Source organism: Aotus nancymaae, unplaced genomic scaffold (assembly GCF_030222135.1).
Source record: "Aotus nancymaae isolate 86718 unplaced genomic scaffold, 86718_ANA_hifiasm-v0.15.2.pri h1tg000014l, whole genome shotgun sequence".
Taxonomy (NCBI): domain Eukaryota; kingdom Metazoa; phylum Chordata; class Mammalia; order Primates; family Aotidae; genus Aotus; species Aotus nancymaae.
In genome coordinates this window covers 60430183-60445952 of record NW_026988425.1, presented here as the reverse complement: position 1 = coordinate 60445952, position 15770 = coordinate 60430183, and the positions used below count along the sequence as shown (strand labels likewise).

At 43.7% G+C, this 15770-nt stretch overlaps 1 non-coding gene across 1 annotated transcript; it reads left to right on the top strand.

Annotated features, from left to right (window-relative positions):
* Positions 1–12093: 12093 nt before the first annotated feature.
* On the top strand, positions 12094–12197 carry LOC135275048 (small nucleolar RNA U13). The gene has a single exon (XR_010342766.1). It is a non-coding gene; the product is annotated as a small nucleolar RNA U13 (small nucleolar RNA).
* The last annotated feature ends 3573 nt before the right edge of the window (positions 12198–15770 follow it).

Below are 15770 nucleotides of genomic sequence, written 5' to 3'. Positions count from 1 at the left end.
TACACAAACCAGTGTTCCACTCTGGAGCAGGAAGGGGCCTCACCAACCGAAGTGTGGGGGATTAGAAGAGCATCTCAGTCAGGCCTTAGGGCTCAGAAGGCTGCCAGGTGGAAGGAGCTTTAAGCTGAGTTCTGAAAGACAAGTAGAAAGTAGCCAAGAGAAGGGCTGATGAGAAGGTGTTCCAGGCAGAGGGGAGAGTCTGTGCAAAGGCCCGGAAGTGGGAAAGTCAAATGGAGAAAAATGATAGGAACAGTCTTGAGGCTGTCATGTAGATGTCAACTACATCCACATGGGGACTATCATATCCTGGCTTTGGGGAAGGTATGTCAAATCTCACATAAATGGCAGCTGCATTTTTTGGGGACAGGTGCTCAGAGTTGGACTTGAAGTCCAACACTGCCGCCTTGGGGGTGGATAGGGATCTCTGTTGGGGGGCCACATGGTGGCTGCATCCCTGGCGCTAATGCAGCCCTAGTCTGCATACCAGCACAAGCTTTGACAAGTGCATGTGAAAACAGGTCTGGCCCACTCAGGAAGGGCCATCTAGGTGCCAGACTTGCATCCTGCACAAGTCTACATTTAGAACACCATCCATTCTCTCTGATGGCTTGTGAGAAAGCTGCTTTGCAAGTTACCCCACCATGGTCCGGGAGCTCTTTGAATTGCCACAAGAAAGCATGGAGGCTGTCAGGCGGTAGCCAGGTCAGAGAAAAGGGACCCAACACAGGGCCAGAGAACAGGGAATAAACTAGACTCCTCTGCTTTTCAGTCTAGAGTTAAGTTAATTGTATATTATGGGTGCAACGGTTTATGGTCTGTGACAACTGAAATATTTACCCATATACAAAGTCCAATGCTTACGTCCTGTTTATTCTAATGAATTTTTCTTCAATAATAAAAATATGATTCTTTTCCATTCAAGTTGATAACATAACTTTATAAATGTTCCTATTCTAAGAGTCAGGCAAATTGAATCAAAATACTTCATAACAACCACGCAGTATTTTTCACAGCATGGTTACTTTAAAATCCACTTAAAGTAATAAGGTATGTATTTTGCCATGAAATCCTTTAAAACCAGAGAGAATGAAGTAACAAAACACCATGATAGCACAAAGTGTATTCCATGTCCCCTTCAACGGCAATCCTGATTGAACATGAGTACTGATAAGGGACTTTATTGTAGGCTCATCATTTATCATGAATAATCATGAGGAAAACTCTTGTGGCTTTAGAAACTTAGTCTGTCACTGGCGGGTAAGCATAAAAATGCCAATATTTTTTAAATCACCTATTTTTAAACATCTGTCTTTGGTCACCTCTCTACTCTTTTCAGCCATCTGATAGGATAAATTGGAGGAAGATGATCAAATAATACCATCGGTAACATACCCAAAGAATTTTTACAGCCATCTATTTTCTGAGTTACCACTGTATTTTATTTATGGCTCACGTCAAAAAAATGCCTTAGGGCTTTTGCTCCTCAAGTCTATAGCAGTTTATTTCCCCAAAATTGGGCCCATGTTTTACAGCAAGATCCACAGCAATAAAGCAAGAAATCAGAAAAATCAGCATTTGATAGCAGCAGTTCAGCATTCTCTGCTACCTGGGACAGTCCAGTGGCAATCACAGAAAGGGTCTCCTTGACCTTGCGGTAGCTGCAAATCACTGTGATCTGAATGAGAATAGTCTCCTTTTCAATAATACATTACAGACTTAGTACATTTCGGTGCCCTCAAGGTTTCGCAGTGGGAACCCAAATTATTTCAGCACAAAACTCATTTTTCTTATCATACAACTTCCATCGATACATTTATGATCTCTTTAAAGCACACAATAGAGGGCACACCCATGCGTCATGCCCACATTTATCCACAAGTGCTCATATTGATACATAAACCAATAAATTCTAAATGACCAAATAAAAGAGCTAACTAAAATTCTCATCCAGGGGTGAATGCATGGCTGCTCACATTCAAGATCTGTCCTAATAGAAACTAAGCGAAAAACCACACAAAAGAAGCTAGCGGAGGTCAGCCGTAAAGGTCAGGGAGATGAAGGGGCTGCTGTAGCAGTTGGCACCAAAAGAGACCAACCAAGGCTCTTGGCATTAGCAGAGAATGAGTCCCCAGACCATCAGGGGTCCCCGTGTTCAAGCAAGTTTCTATAGGAGAATTTCCCCAATAAAAAGCAATAAAATACAAATAGAAATGCAGTGTGCACCCTTCAGACCCAGATAAAGAACAACAAAGACCAGCTGAAATGTCAGTGCTCATTGCTGGGAGTCCTGCTGGGGACCTAGCCAGACCTCAGCACTCCCATCCTGTCCAGCACACACACACCTCGTCCCCAACTTCCTCCTGAGCCCAATGATTCACACACAGCAGGAACAATTCAAACTTGTCCCTCAGTGAGATTACAAATTACTAGACCCCATGGTTCTAAAACTAATGGGTAATAGGTATAGAGTATCCACTGGATATCAGGTGCTGTGCAAAGTGCTGTCTATACATTTATCTCGTTTCATTCACCTCAACTGAATGAGAAGCGCACAACAGAGGGTAACTATTGTTACCCCACAGACACACTTCTAGATGAGATGCTTAAGTTTACTGAATAAGACACTTTGGCACCTGTCTGCCCAATTCACAATCATCTCCCATCTCCTTGAACTCCCCCTCTTTGTCCCACAATCCAAAAATGTGACTTCCCAGGAAACATGCTTGTACCACCTGATGCTGTCTATTGTGCCATTCAAAAGCCCAATTTTGAACTGACAGCAAGAGAGACTGAAAGTTGGTTGCTACGTCTTAGCAGCAGAGATTGGAAAGAGGCGCCGTGAGCTCCCGCTGCCAACATCAGACAGCCCTTGCAGCCCACAAGAGATCTTCCAGCAAGCTCTCTTTTTCCAAAGCTAGATTTCTGTTCCTTGCTATGACCTCCGTGACTGACGGCGGGAGGCAAGGGGGAGCATCACTCACTCCAGAATTGCGAAAGAGCTCTATGCCACAAGGTAGACCTTACCCACTCCAGCCTTGGCAATTCCATTTGCAGGAGCCAAGGGGGGCTGCAGAACTCAAGAGTGCTCTGGCAAGACCTCTTTGCCCTTCCTCCTCCCATCACTTACACCCTGGCTACATCCTCTGCCTTGTCACCATCAGATCCTTTATCTCTGCTACAGCAGCCACCATAAGAAGCCCAGGACTCCAAAGCATCTGTATGTCTTTTCTGACCCCTATTTCTCACCACCACCCACCCATAGCTTCTGACATTCTTCAACTGCACCTGCTGGATCACATAACCAGTCCTCAAGAAAATCGCCTGTTGGCCAGGTGCGGTCACACCTGTGATCCCAGCACTTTGGGAGGCCAAGGCAGGTGGATTGCCTGAGGTCAGGAGTTTGAGACCAGTCCGGCCAACATGGTGAAACCCTGTCTCTACTAAACATACAAAAATTAGCTGGTGTGGTGGCGGGTGCCTGTAGTCCCAGCTACTCAGGAGGCTGAGGCGGGAGAATTACTTGAACCTGGGAGGCAGAGGTTGCAGTGATCCCAGATTGACCACCACACACCAGCCTGGGTGACAGAGTGAGACTCCATCTCAATAAAAATAACAAGAAAAGAAAATCGCCTCTCTTCTCAGCCTCCTCTGGGCTCCTTTCCCTCACCTCTTGCTCTAACTGAAGCCTGAAGACACTGCTTCTCCTGCAGCTGTTTTAAGTGCTGGACATTTTCTCTCTCATGTCTCTTCAACCACTGGTCAGGGATGGGATGGCTGTCCTCTGCCCTTCACTGCCATTTCTAGATCCCTCCTCTTCCCCAAGCCACTTCCCCTGGGCTCCATGTCCTATGTCATCGGACTGCTCCCATCCACTGGCCCTCTATGGCAGTCATCCACTGAGCCCCTCACCAAACATCACTGCCCTAATTCCTGTAAGAGTTTTGCATTTGGCTGACTGCCACTTTCTTCAGCGGTACTCGTATCAAAATTCTCAGTGATTTTAATGTCCATGTGAATGATCTTTTTCAGGTCCTTAAGATCTACCTCAGCCACTCACTCCCATGGTCACACCCTCACCATTCATTACCAATAACAGCACCCCTCCACAATGTCAATTTCCAGCATCCGAACTCATAAATCCAACTTCCCATTTAATATTCCCATTTGTCTAACAGCCATCTCACACTGAGCACATCCAAAATCAAACTCCTTATCTTTCCCCAAAACATGCCCCAACTGGTGTCTTATTCTTCCACAGCTGTGAACCAAAACCTTTCTATTTCTTACACCCCACATCTAGTCCCAGGAAACATGCTTGTACCATCTGATGCTGTCTATTGTGCTGTTCAAAAGCCCAAATTTGAACTGACAGCAAGAGAGACTGAAAGTTGGTTGCTACGTCTTAGCAGCAGAGATTGGAAAGAGGCACCGTGAGCTCCCGCTGCCAACATGAGACAGCCCTTGCAGCCCACAAGAGATCTTCCAGCAAGCTCTCTTTTTCCAAAGTCAAGAAATTTTGTTGGATCTACCTTCAAAATATAGCCAGCATCCAACCACATCTTTCCAGTTCACCATAATCACCCTGGTCTGAACCCCCATAATCTCTCACCTGTATTTTTCAGTGTCCTTTACCTAGTCGCGGCTGCTACTCTTGCCCACTCTCCCCACACCCAGTCTCTTCTCAACACAGTGCAGGAAGCGGACCATTTAAAACATTTAAAATTAGATCAGGCACGGTGGCTCATGCCTGTAATCCCAGCACTTTGGGAGGCCAAGGCAGGCAGATCACTTGAGGTCAGGAGTTCAAGACCAGCCTGGCCAACATGGTGAACTCCATTTCAACTAAATTACAAAATTTAGCCAGGCATGGTGGTGGGCACCTGTAGTCTCAGCTACTCAGGAGGCTGAGGCAGGAGAATCGCTTGAACCTGGGAAGCAGAGGTTGCACTGAGCTCAGATCAAGCTGCTGCACTCCAGCCTGGGCAACAGAGTGAGACTCTGTCTCAAAACAAACAAACAAATAACAACAACAAAAACCCACACATTTAAAATTAAATCAGGTTAAGTCCCTCTTTCCTCAAAAGCTCTCTTTTGACTTTCCATCACTTTAAAAGTAAAAGCCAGCGTCTTCACAATAACTTACCAGACGCGGATTTGATGGCACCAGCACTGATCACTCAGGCCTCCTCTCCTGCTAGACCCCCTTCGTTTAATCTGCTCCAGGCCCTCTGGCCTCCTCGCTGTTCCTTCTGTGTGCTGCACACACTTCTGCCTCAGGGTCTTGTTCTTTTTCTTACCTATACCTGGAATGTTCTTTCTTCCATTTTTCCACTACTTTCCTCTTTTCCCTCCTTCCAGTCTTTCATCAAATATCCCACTCTCACTGGGGCTTCCCTGACCACCCTACTTAAAACTGCAGCCCCAGAGCCACGCTCTCCCTGCCCTGAAATTTCCTGTCCCCCTTTCTTGCTTTGTTTTTCATCATGACACTTACTGTCATCTGTCTTTTTTTTTTATTATTATTATTGCATTTTAGGTTTTACTGTCATCTTTCTACTACAAACTTTGACTACTTTTTTGAGTGTCTGCCTCCACCTGGTGGAAGGACAACTCCACGCAGGTGTGGATTTTGTCTGTTTTGTTCGCTGGTATGTCTTCAACACATAGAACAGTGTCTGCCACACAGTAGGTATTCAATAAGTATTTTTAAATTAATGAGTGGGCCAGGCATGGTGGCTCACACCTGTAATCTCAGCATGTTGGGAGGCCAAGGCGGGCAGATCACCTGAGGTCGGGAGTTCGAGAACAGCCTGACCAACATGAAGAAACTCCATCTCTACTAAAATTACAAAATTAGCTGGGCATGGTGGCACATGCCTGTAATAGAAGGCTAAGACAGGAGAATCACTTGAACCCGGGAGGCAGAGGTTGCGGTGAGCCAAGATCGTGCCACTATACTCCAGCCTGGGCAACAAGAGTGAAACACCGTTCCCCCCACCCCACCCCCAAAACAAGAAGTAGACAGATTGCAGCCTGGCCACAGCAGGGAGCCTTGGACCCTGCCACCCCATCAGGAGCTCACTGTGGGAAAGAGCCATGCCAGAGCACCCTTACACCAACACAGGGCAATCACAGGGCTAGCTGCCGTATGGTCTTGAGGTTTTCAGAAATGTACACATACCTGTGCAAGAAGGCGAGATGCAAAGAACAAATTGGAAAACAATACTGAAAAGGAAAAACTCATTTTTCTTTACCTACTCTTTTTGTTTGTTTTGTTTTGTTGTTATTCTTGTTGAGACAGAGTCTCGCTCTGTCGCCCAGGCTGGAGTGCAGTGGCGCTATCTCAGCTCATTGCAACCTCCACCCCCTGGGTTCAAGCAATCCTCCTACCTCAGCCTCCCGAGTAGCTGGGATTACAGGTGCCTACCACCACATGGGGCTAATTTTTTCATTTTTGGTAGAGATGGAGTTTTGCCATATTGGCCAGGCTGGTCTCGAACTCCCCACCTCAGGTGATCCACCCACCTCGGCCTCCCAGAGTGTTTACTCACTCTTACAACACTTCACTTCTGACACCAAATGTGTGGGGAGTTTTCTCACACCAACCAATTCTCCAACTCTCCACACGCCAGCAGGGTGCACACAGTTCAATCACGACACTACCTAGTGTCAGCACCAGCGTCACAGGCTAAGGCCTCAGTCTCACAAGACTGCCCCCCATTTCAGACAGCAATCACAAGCAAAGAGTCCCTGGTTACCCACACTTCTGTTCAACATGGCTGCTAACTGAGGGCTCCCACAACTTTTCAGGTTCAATAATATGCTAGAACAGCTCACAGAACTCAGGTCACACATCTACTAGTTTATTATAAAGGACGTGGTACAGGATACAGATGAATTATGTCGGACAAGATCTGGAAGGGTCCCCAGCACAGGAGCTTCTATCTCTGTGGACTTGGGGTGCACCACCTCCCCAGAATATGGATGTGTTCACCAAACTGGAAGCTTTCTGAACCTCATACTTTAGAGATTTTCACAGAAGCTTTATCATGTAGGCATGATAAGAGTATTAACTCAATCTCTAACTCCTCTTCCCTCCCAGAGAATGGAGGGGAGGGCTGAAAGATCAGGCTTCTAATCAGGGCTGGGTTTTCCTGGTGACCATAACCATCCAGGAACCCACCAAGGGTTATTTCATTAGAACAAAAGAAACTCCAATCCAGGAAATGCCCAAGGATTAGGAGCTCTGTGTCAGGAACTGGGGTCAAATATTAGAACACAAATACTCTTTGCATCCCTATCACTGAGGCTATTATAAGGGCTTTATTAGTTCTGTGTCTGGAGTATTTCCCAAATGTTAAGGCAATGTAACTTTTTTTTAGATGGAGTTTTGCTCTTGTTGCCCGGGCTGGAGTGCAGTGGTGCGATCTCAGCTCACTGCAACCTCTGCCTCCTGGGTTCAAGTGATTCTCCTGCCTCAGCCTTCCAAGTAGCTGGGATTACAGGCACCTGCCCCCATGCCCAACTATTTTTTGTATTCTTAGTAGAAACGGGGTTTTGTCTTGAACTCCTGACCTCAGGTAATCTACCCACCTGGCTGGGTATCTACCCAAAGTGCTGGGATTGTAGGCATGAACCACCGCGCCCAGCCAGCAATATAATTTTTGTATTTGAAAATGGGCCCTTGGCTGGGTGCAGTGGCTCATGCCTGTAATCCTACCACTTTGGGAGGCCAAGGCAGGAGGAGTGTTGGAGCTTAGGAGTTCAAGACCAGCCTGGACAACACAGTAAGACCTCGTCTCTACAAAAATATCAAAAAAAATTAGCTGGGCATGATGGTGCACACCTGTAGTCCCAGCTACACAGGAGGCTGAGGTGAGAGGATCGCTTGAGCCCGGAAGGTCAGGGCTGCAGTGAGCTATGATTGCACCACTGCACTCCAGCCTGGGGGACAGAGTGAGACATTATCTCAATAAAAAAGGGGAGGGGGCTTTGTGAATAAATCTTTAACTGCTCGAAGAAAAAGATCTGCTTTACACGTCAAGTTGTGAGCACTGGTTACTTTCCACAGGAAATGGGTAGAGAGATGGGGTCGGGGAGTCTTCACTTCTTCAATTATAATGTTCAGTACTGTGTGAATTTTAAAAGGAGAATATGGACTTCCTTTGTGATTTGTTGTTGTTGTTTGCTTCTCTTTCTTCAGAATTGTTAGCCAAATGAAAATAGCCAGATATGGACAGCTGATGTGAAGATTTGTTACACTGTGATCTGGTTCAGGAACTTTACCTTCAAACATAAAGACATTAATATTCTAAGTTTCCCTCCATCATTTCTGAGAAAAAGCACATTGGTGATACCAGAATGGTTGAGTAGTACTGTACCCAGACTGGGGCTTCTTAAACTTGAGCAAATACCAGAATCACCTGGAGAGCTTGGTGAAACACAGACTACAGACCCTCACCGCTTCAGTTTCGGCACATCTGGGGTCAGGCCCCCAAATGTGCATTCCTTACAAGTTCCCAGGGGGTGCAGCTGCTGCTGATGAGTGTTCCTCACTCTGAGACCTGCTCTAGACCCTCCCTGAGCAACCTGTAGTCCCAGAACCAGCAGCATCAGCATCGCCTGGGAGCTTGTTAGAAATGAGGCTCTTGGACTTTACCCCAGACCTCTTGAAGCAGAACCTGCACCAACAAGCTCCCTGGTGGCTCCCAGGCACGTGACAGTCAGAGAACACTGCTCTGGATGTCCAGAGCCTTTAGTTCCCCCAAGCACAAAGCCTTCCATGAGCTCCCACTCAAGTCCTGGGCCTGCAACGCTAGCCCAGGCCTTGGGATTAGGAAGTAGGAGGAAGGAGATCCTGGCCATGACAGAGAGAACTTCATGGCCACAGCCTGTGGGTGACATGTAGCAGGAAACACTTCCTCTCCTTAGGTGCCTTCCCACAGCCCGTGAGGGGCTCAACAGCAGCTGAGCCACATCATACTGAACACACAGAGAGGCAGAGGGCTGGACCCCATTCTGGATGCAAAACCCCACAGCACCAGGCTGGAGAGTTCCCCCTGGCTTAGGTCCTTGCCCTCTGTCAGGCCCTCTCAGAAATGTGCAGTCTGCAAAGCTACTGCTCAAGCAAAATAAAACCCAGCCAACCTGAGGGCCCTCTGGACATTTTAGAGACAAAACAAGCATGATTTCCTCCAATTAATTTTATCTCAGTGCCCACATGATAAGATCGATTATGCAGGCCACATGGTAAACCTAGTTAGATTGCCTGGTGGTGGCCGAGCTGGCCATGTCTAGATCTTCAACACCATCTGATTATGTTAACCAGCCTCCTCCAGTACACACTTGGCTTCCATGGTCCAGTGAGACTCAAAGAACAGCAACTATTTCCCTCCCACTCACTGCCCAGACTTGTCTCTAAGCCCTTTTTCTGCTACAGAGATGACCTAGCACATAGGATCTCATAAAACTCTGCAAGTTACAACATCAAAATGTTAGATCTTCCCCTAAAAGGCAAAGCAGGAGCTGAAAATGGAAGTTACAAACAATAAGGCTTTCAGCTACACAGGTAGGCTGTTTTTCTCTATTAAGCAATGAAGATATGCTTCTTCATAACTCCTTTGAAAGGATCAATGCCATCCTGCAGAGCAATGGAGTGGTGTTGACTGGTCTCTAAAACACAGTTTTCAGACCTGGATGGCTTGCTGAATGTTTGAACAAACATCAACTTAAAAATAGAGAAAAATGCAATAAAATAATTCCCAAGTCAGTAAGCAGGTATAAATCTTCCATAAATTTCCCTGATTGCAGGAAAAAAAATAAATAACCCAACCCTTATCCACACTCCAACGTGTGGAGTATTTACCTGGTATTTACCTGCCAGGCACGATGCTAAACAACGATGCTAAACAATCCCCCAAGGCACCTTCTCAACAGTATTGCATGGTGGGTACTGTTCTCTTTTCTATGCAGATGGGAAATCTGAAGCTCGGATATGTTAATTAATTTGCACAAGGCCACACAGCTAATAACCTGGGCAGGCTGGTTTAAGCCTGTAGTCTTAATCATTACTCTGTACTGCCTTCCAATCTTATGGCCTAATGGAATATCTTCCTTGAGGAAGAAACAGAAAACACAGTGAAGGGAGGAAGATCCAATTGCCTCTGAACGTATTGGCAGGGGGCACGTTGCTTTTGTGCAAAGGTAACAATCGTCACATAGACAAGTGGGTATGGTGTGTTTCAGGATATGTGAAGGAGGCCCAGATGGCTTATGTATTGTTTTGGTAAAGGAGGAAGCAGTCACTCCCATCACTGGAAGGGAAAACAAAGGTAGGCCACAGCTCCAGACCAGCTCATCATGGCTGCCAGCTGCAGACACTTCATTTTCTCACGACCTGAGTGTTAGTGCTGACTGCTATGACGTGTGAAAGGGCCCCAGGTCATCAGCCCAGAATGCAAGCACAAGGAGACTTTCTGCTTTTCCATCCTGCTATCTATGAGACTCATTCTTCATTGCCAGAATGACAGATTGCCTTGTGTCACACTAGGGGAAAACACGCATGTACACACACACACACACACACACACACACACACACACATACAGGTGATGCCTCAAAGAAGCTCAGCTTCACATGAAAAGCATGAGGTTATATAAATTAAGGGACTCTGCTTACATATGTGATTTCAAATGAGAAAAGGGAGCTGGTTTTTATTATTAAACCAAAAGATGGTTTAAAATGTGTCAGAGAGTTGGTAACTTCACCATAGAATCATTTTTTTTTTGTATATGGTAACCCTCAGAACTGTAAGTCAGAGATAATTCAATGGAGAAAAAAAATCAATGCCATTCATGCATAAAATGCAGAAAACACCCAAGCCCATAGGAGTTCAAGAGAACTAAAAGGACAGTGGAAGGGCAAGTGAAAATAAGGTTGCAAAGAAAAGCCAGCTCAGTGTTTAAAACTGGCCTTAAAGCAGATAGAATATAGCATATAACCACAAATTGACTTAAATGTCATGAGACAAAAAAACAGCTAAGTAAACCAGAACTATGAGCTGATTTATGAATGTCATAATAGTAAAAAATAATAATTTACTGAAGATCTACCATGTGCCAAACAAGATAGAGATTATTTCCATTTTACAGATGGGAAAACAAATGTAAAGAGATTGAATAATTTACATCACATGCCACAGATGATAAACGGCAGAGCCTGAATTCAAACCCGGGGGCAGTTGAATCCAACACTTGTAATTGTTTTAGACTGTGGAAAATGGCTACATTTTTTAAGACTACAAATTGAGAAATGGCACCCAATTTGAGAGATGTCCAGAAGGATCTGGAGCAAACACTCTCTTGACCTGTCCAACATCTGTTCTCCCTTTCCTCCTTCCTGTCCAAACCTCAATTCTGTTAGACATTTAGTCATCTAATTCATTCCCAAAGGGAATCCTGATTGATCTAAGATGATTCCTAATTAGTATTCTCTAATTATTGGTCTAAGGGTGAGTACATGACCTTGGATAATCCAATTATACTGCAGGGAGGAGCATACATTCAATGACTGGGAGAAACACTTCACTTTTCCCTGGATAGGACAAGGAAGTCTGTTGCCCTTTGGCTACTGGCAGCCACAGTGTGACGGTGAAAAGAACCACCTAAAGACAAAGGCAACAGCACAAGGATGGCATTGTGATAGAACGAAAAAACAAAACAAATGGGTTTGTGGAAAAAAACTATTGAGCTGCTGACTTAACCAATTTTGGAAGCTGTCATACTTCTGAATTTCTTACATAAAATAAAGAATGTCATTATTTTTAACTAATCTGAGGCAGAGTTTCTGTCACTGGCATATGAAGGCATCCTATTTAATACTGGCTTCATGCCCACATTATCTTCTTGAATTGTCTATTAAGTCCCATGTTGTGTGAGTAGAGATTTATTCTTTTGAGTATTTGTGTCTCCTAATAGGTGATGATAGGTAAACAACTATATAACTTTGGAGAGGGAACTATTTTCCTTATAATTGCACCAAAACAGACTTATAAAGAAAAATGTTAATACATTTAACAACATAAAAGTTGAAATGATACTTTTGTGGTTGGTAAGCATGATAACTGGGTTTTCACACTCATCTGTGAAATCTGTCTCCTTGAAGGCTTGTTACCATGTAGGCATACTACCCATCTGACGTGAAAAAAAAAGTTAAAATTTTTGCATATAAAAATTTGATAAATAAAATGTAAAAGGAAATTTAAAAAACTAAAGAACATTTTTTTATATATAATACCAAGAGTTAATATTAACAAACAGTTAATATAAACACAAAGAGTTCATAAAGTATATAAACAAGCAAAGGATGCTAAATAGATTTTAAATATTCTATCTTACTAATAATCAAAGGAATACAGATTAAAATATGATACCATGTTCATTTACCAAATTTGCATGTTTTTTCTCTAATAAGGATGTGCTGGCTATCAGCTGGGTGCCTCAGCACTCCTCAGTCTCCATCAGGCTAGCCTCAGTCTGTTACCATGGCAGCGGCAGGAAGTACACAGGCCTGGCCTTAGAACTGGCACACTGTCACTTCCAATGTATCTTATCAGCCAAAACAAATCAAAGGTCAGCAAAGATTGGAGAAAACTTACACTGCCTCTTGATGGGAGGAGTTTCAAAATTATATTGCAAAGGTTGTGGTTACAGGGAAAGGTGGAGAATTAAGGCTGATTTTCAATCAATTACAAGTATGTACTAATTATCTCAATCATATTTTTATCAAAAATTTATGCATATCTGGCTATAGATCATCTAGATATAGCTATATATACATATATATGTGATGTACATGGATGTACAGGTAGCTAGGCTATCCATTGACATCTATTCCCAATTAAGCAAGCACTACACAAAAGAGAATAAATACAAGTCCAATAACTCTATGAAAAGATGCTCAATAGCACTCATTGCCATGAAAATATGAATTAAAACCACCAGAATGGCTGACACTACAAAAAAAAAAATTGGTAATGAGGTAGGTAGTTACTAGGACTCATACACTGCTGGTAGGAACGTAACTTGGTAGAACTACTCTGGAACTTGTCCATCTCTATCAGTTGACTATATGTTCACTCTGTGACCTAGCAATTCTGCTCCTATGTGCATCAGAGGACATGTTTAAGAATATTCATGGGAGTGTTTATTATAGACCAAATCAATTTTTTTTTTTGAGACAGAGTCTCACTCTGTCACCCAGTCTGAAGTGCAGTGGCGCAGTCTTGGCTCACTGCAACCTCCACCTCCCAGGTTCAAGAAATTCTCCTTCCTCAGCCTTCTAAGTAGCTGGGATAACAGGCACCTGCCACCAAGTCCAACTAATCTTTCTGTTTTTAGTAGAGACAGGGTTTCACAATGTTGGCCAGTTTGGTCTTGAACTTCTGGCCTCAAGTGATCCGCCTGCCTCATCTTCCCAAAGTGTTGGGATTACAGGCATGAGGCACTGCGCCTGGCCAAAATCAATTTAAGTGTTCATCACCAATAGAATGGATAAATACAGATGCTACTCGACTTTCAATGGGGTTATATCCCAATTAAACCATTGTAAGTTAAAAATGTTGTAGTCAAAAATGGATTTAATACACCTAGCCTTACTGAACACTGTGCTCGGCCTAGCCCACCTTAAACATGCTCAGAGCATTTATATTACCCTACTATTGGGCAAAAGCATCTAACACAAACCTATTTTATAAGAGTGTTGAATAACTTGTGTAATTTGTTGAATATTGTACTAAAAGCAAAAACAGAACAGTCGTATAAGTACTTAAAGTATGATTTCTACTGAACGCACATTGCTTTCATGCTGTCATAAGTAGAAAAACCATTAAGCCAAACCATCTGAGTTCAGGGACTCTCTGTAAATTACAAAGCTTTTTCCACAGAATGGAATATTATACAGCAATAGAAAGAGCAAATACAGCTGCTAGCAACAACCTTGATAACTCTAATAGACATAACTTTGAGCAAAAAAATCCAAAAAAGCACAGTTGACCCTTGAACTGCACAGGCCCACTTAGATTCTCTTCAGCCTCTGCCACCCATCAGACAACAAGACCAACCTCTCCTCTTCCTCCCTTCTCGACCTACTTAATAGGAAGATGACAAGGATGAAGACCTTTATGATGATACTCTTCCTCCTAATGAATAGTAACTATATTTTCTCTTCTTTACAATGTTCTTAATCACAATTTCTTTTTTCTAGATACTTTATTGTAAGAATACAGTATATAATATATATATAAAATATATGTTCATCAGCTGCTTGTGTTATCAGTAAGGCTTCTGGCCAATAGTAGGCTATTGGTAAAGTTTTCGGAAAGTCAAAAGTTATAAATGAATTTTCAACTGTGTGGAGGGTCATTGTCCCTAACCCCTGAGCTATACAAGGGTCAACTGTATATATTTATGATTACAGTGCTATAAAGTTCACACACTGGTAAAACTAATACACTGGTAAAACTGGTTATAGGAATCAAAACAGTAGTCGCCTTTGGTGAGAGGCCAGGCAATCCAGAAGTGGCACAGGGAAGGCATCTAGGGTGCTGCTAACATACTAGTCTTGATCTGGATTGTGGTTTTACGTTGCAAAAATTCAAGCTGTACACTTAACATTTGAACTCTTTGCTGTGTATATGTTACACTTAGTAATATTTACAATAGTAATGTTTGTAATATAACAGTAAGAATTAGATTTGTTTTAAAGTGTCCCTGATTAAAATGCAAATGCCTCTCAGGGAGAGTCCTCATTCTAACCCATCACAGAGCTCTCCTGGGGAGGGACTGGTTGAGCATGAGCTGGGAGCCAGATAAGAGACTGCAGGGCTGGCCAGGTCTGAGAGACCAGCCTCTGTGGGGGTGAGAAAAGAGAGGCTCTAAAGGCACTCACGGGAAACAATAAGCACTGACAGTTGACAGTGACAGCAGAGGGCCCAGAGAATATGTATGCAAAGGGCAGGTCCTCATTGATGGCAAAACCAGGCTCAGTGGTCCCCTTCCACACTCTTGTGGAAGGCTGTTTTCCCCTCCTAAACTCCATCTCTCTCTATTCCCTTCCACTCAGTGTGGAAGCTGCTTTCCGCTCCTGGATTCCATCTTTCTGGATTCTGTCACTCAGTGTGAGAGTTAGCTGTTTCTTTCTCTCTCCTTCTCCAGTTTCTCTCTCTCTTTAAATAAATCACTTTCTACAAACGCTTTTGAGTCCAGCATTAACTGCGCACTGTGCTGTGGTCCCCTCTCTCATTCTTGAGAGGGCAGGAGACCAAGAACCTGGAGAAACGTCCTCTCAGGGAAGCTGAGGGCACCCTGAACCCCTGAACCCCAATATTACACTAGTTTCTAGTGAGAGTTGTTGCAGAAATGTCATGAGATGTGACAGCAAGTTTAAAGGGACTCAGAAGGTACCCAGCTGAAAGAGCTCCTTCTTATAGCTCTCTGCCATTTCCCCTCTCCTTTTTAACTCCATTTTCTCCATCTAATGCCTCATTGTCAACACATTTTGAATTTTTTCATTGATAAAAAAGAGATTTATGTTCCTTAGGCTTGAGGCCACCTAATGGATATTTGATGGATATAGCTGCTAGTATACAAGAAAGGATATAAATAAAAAGATAGAACTCATTCAGAGGGACCCTGTATTAACGCAGACTATTAATATAAATCATTGCATTTCTAAAATAGCAGGGGAGATTTATCATTTCATTTATCCAGACT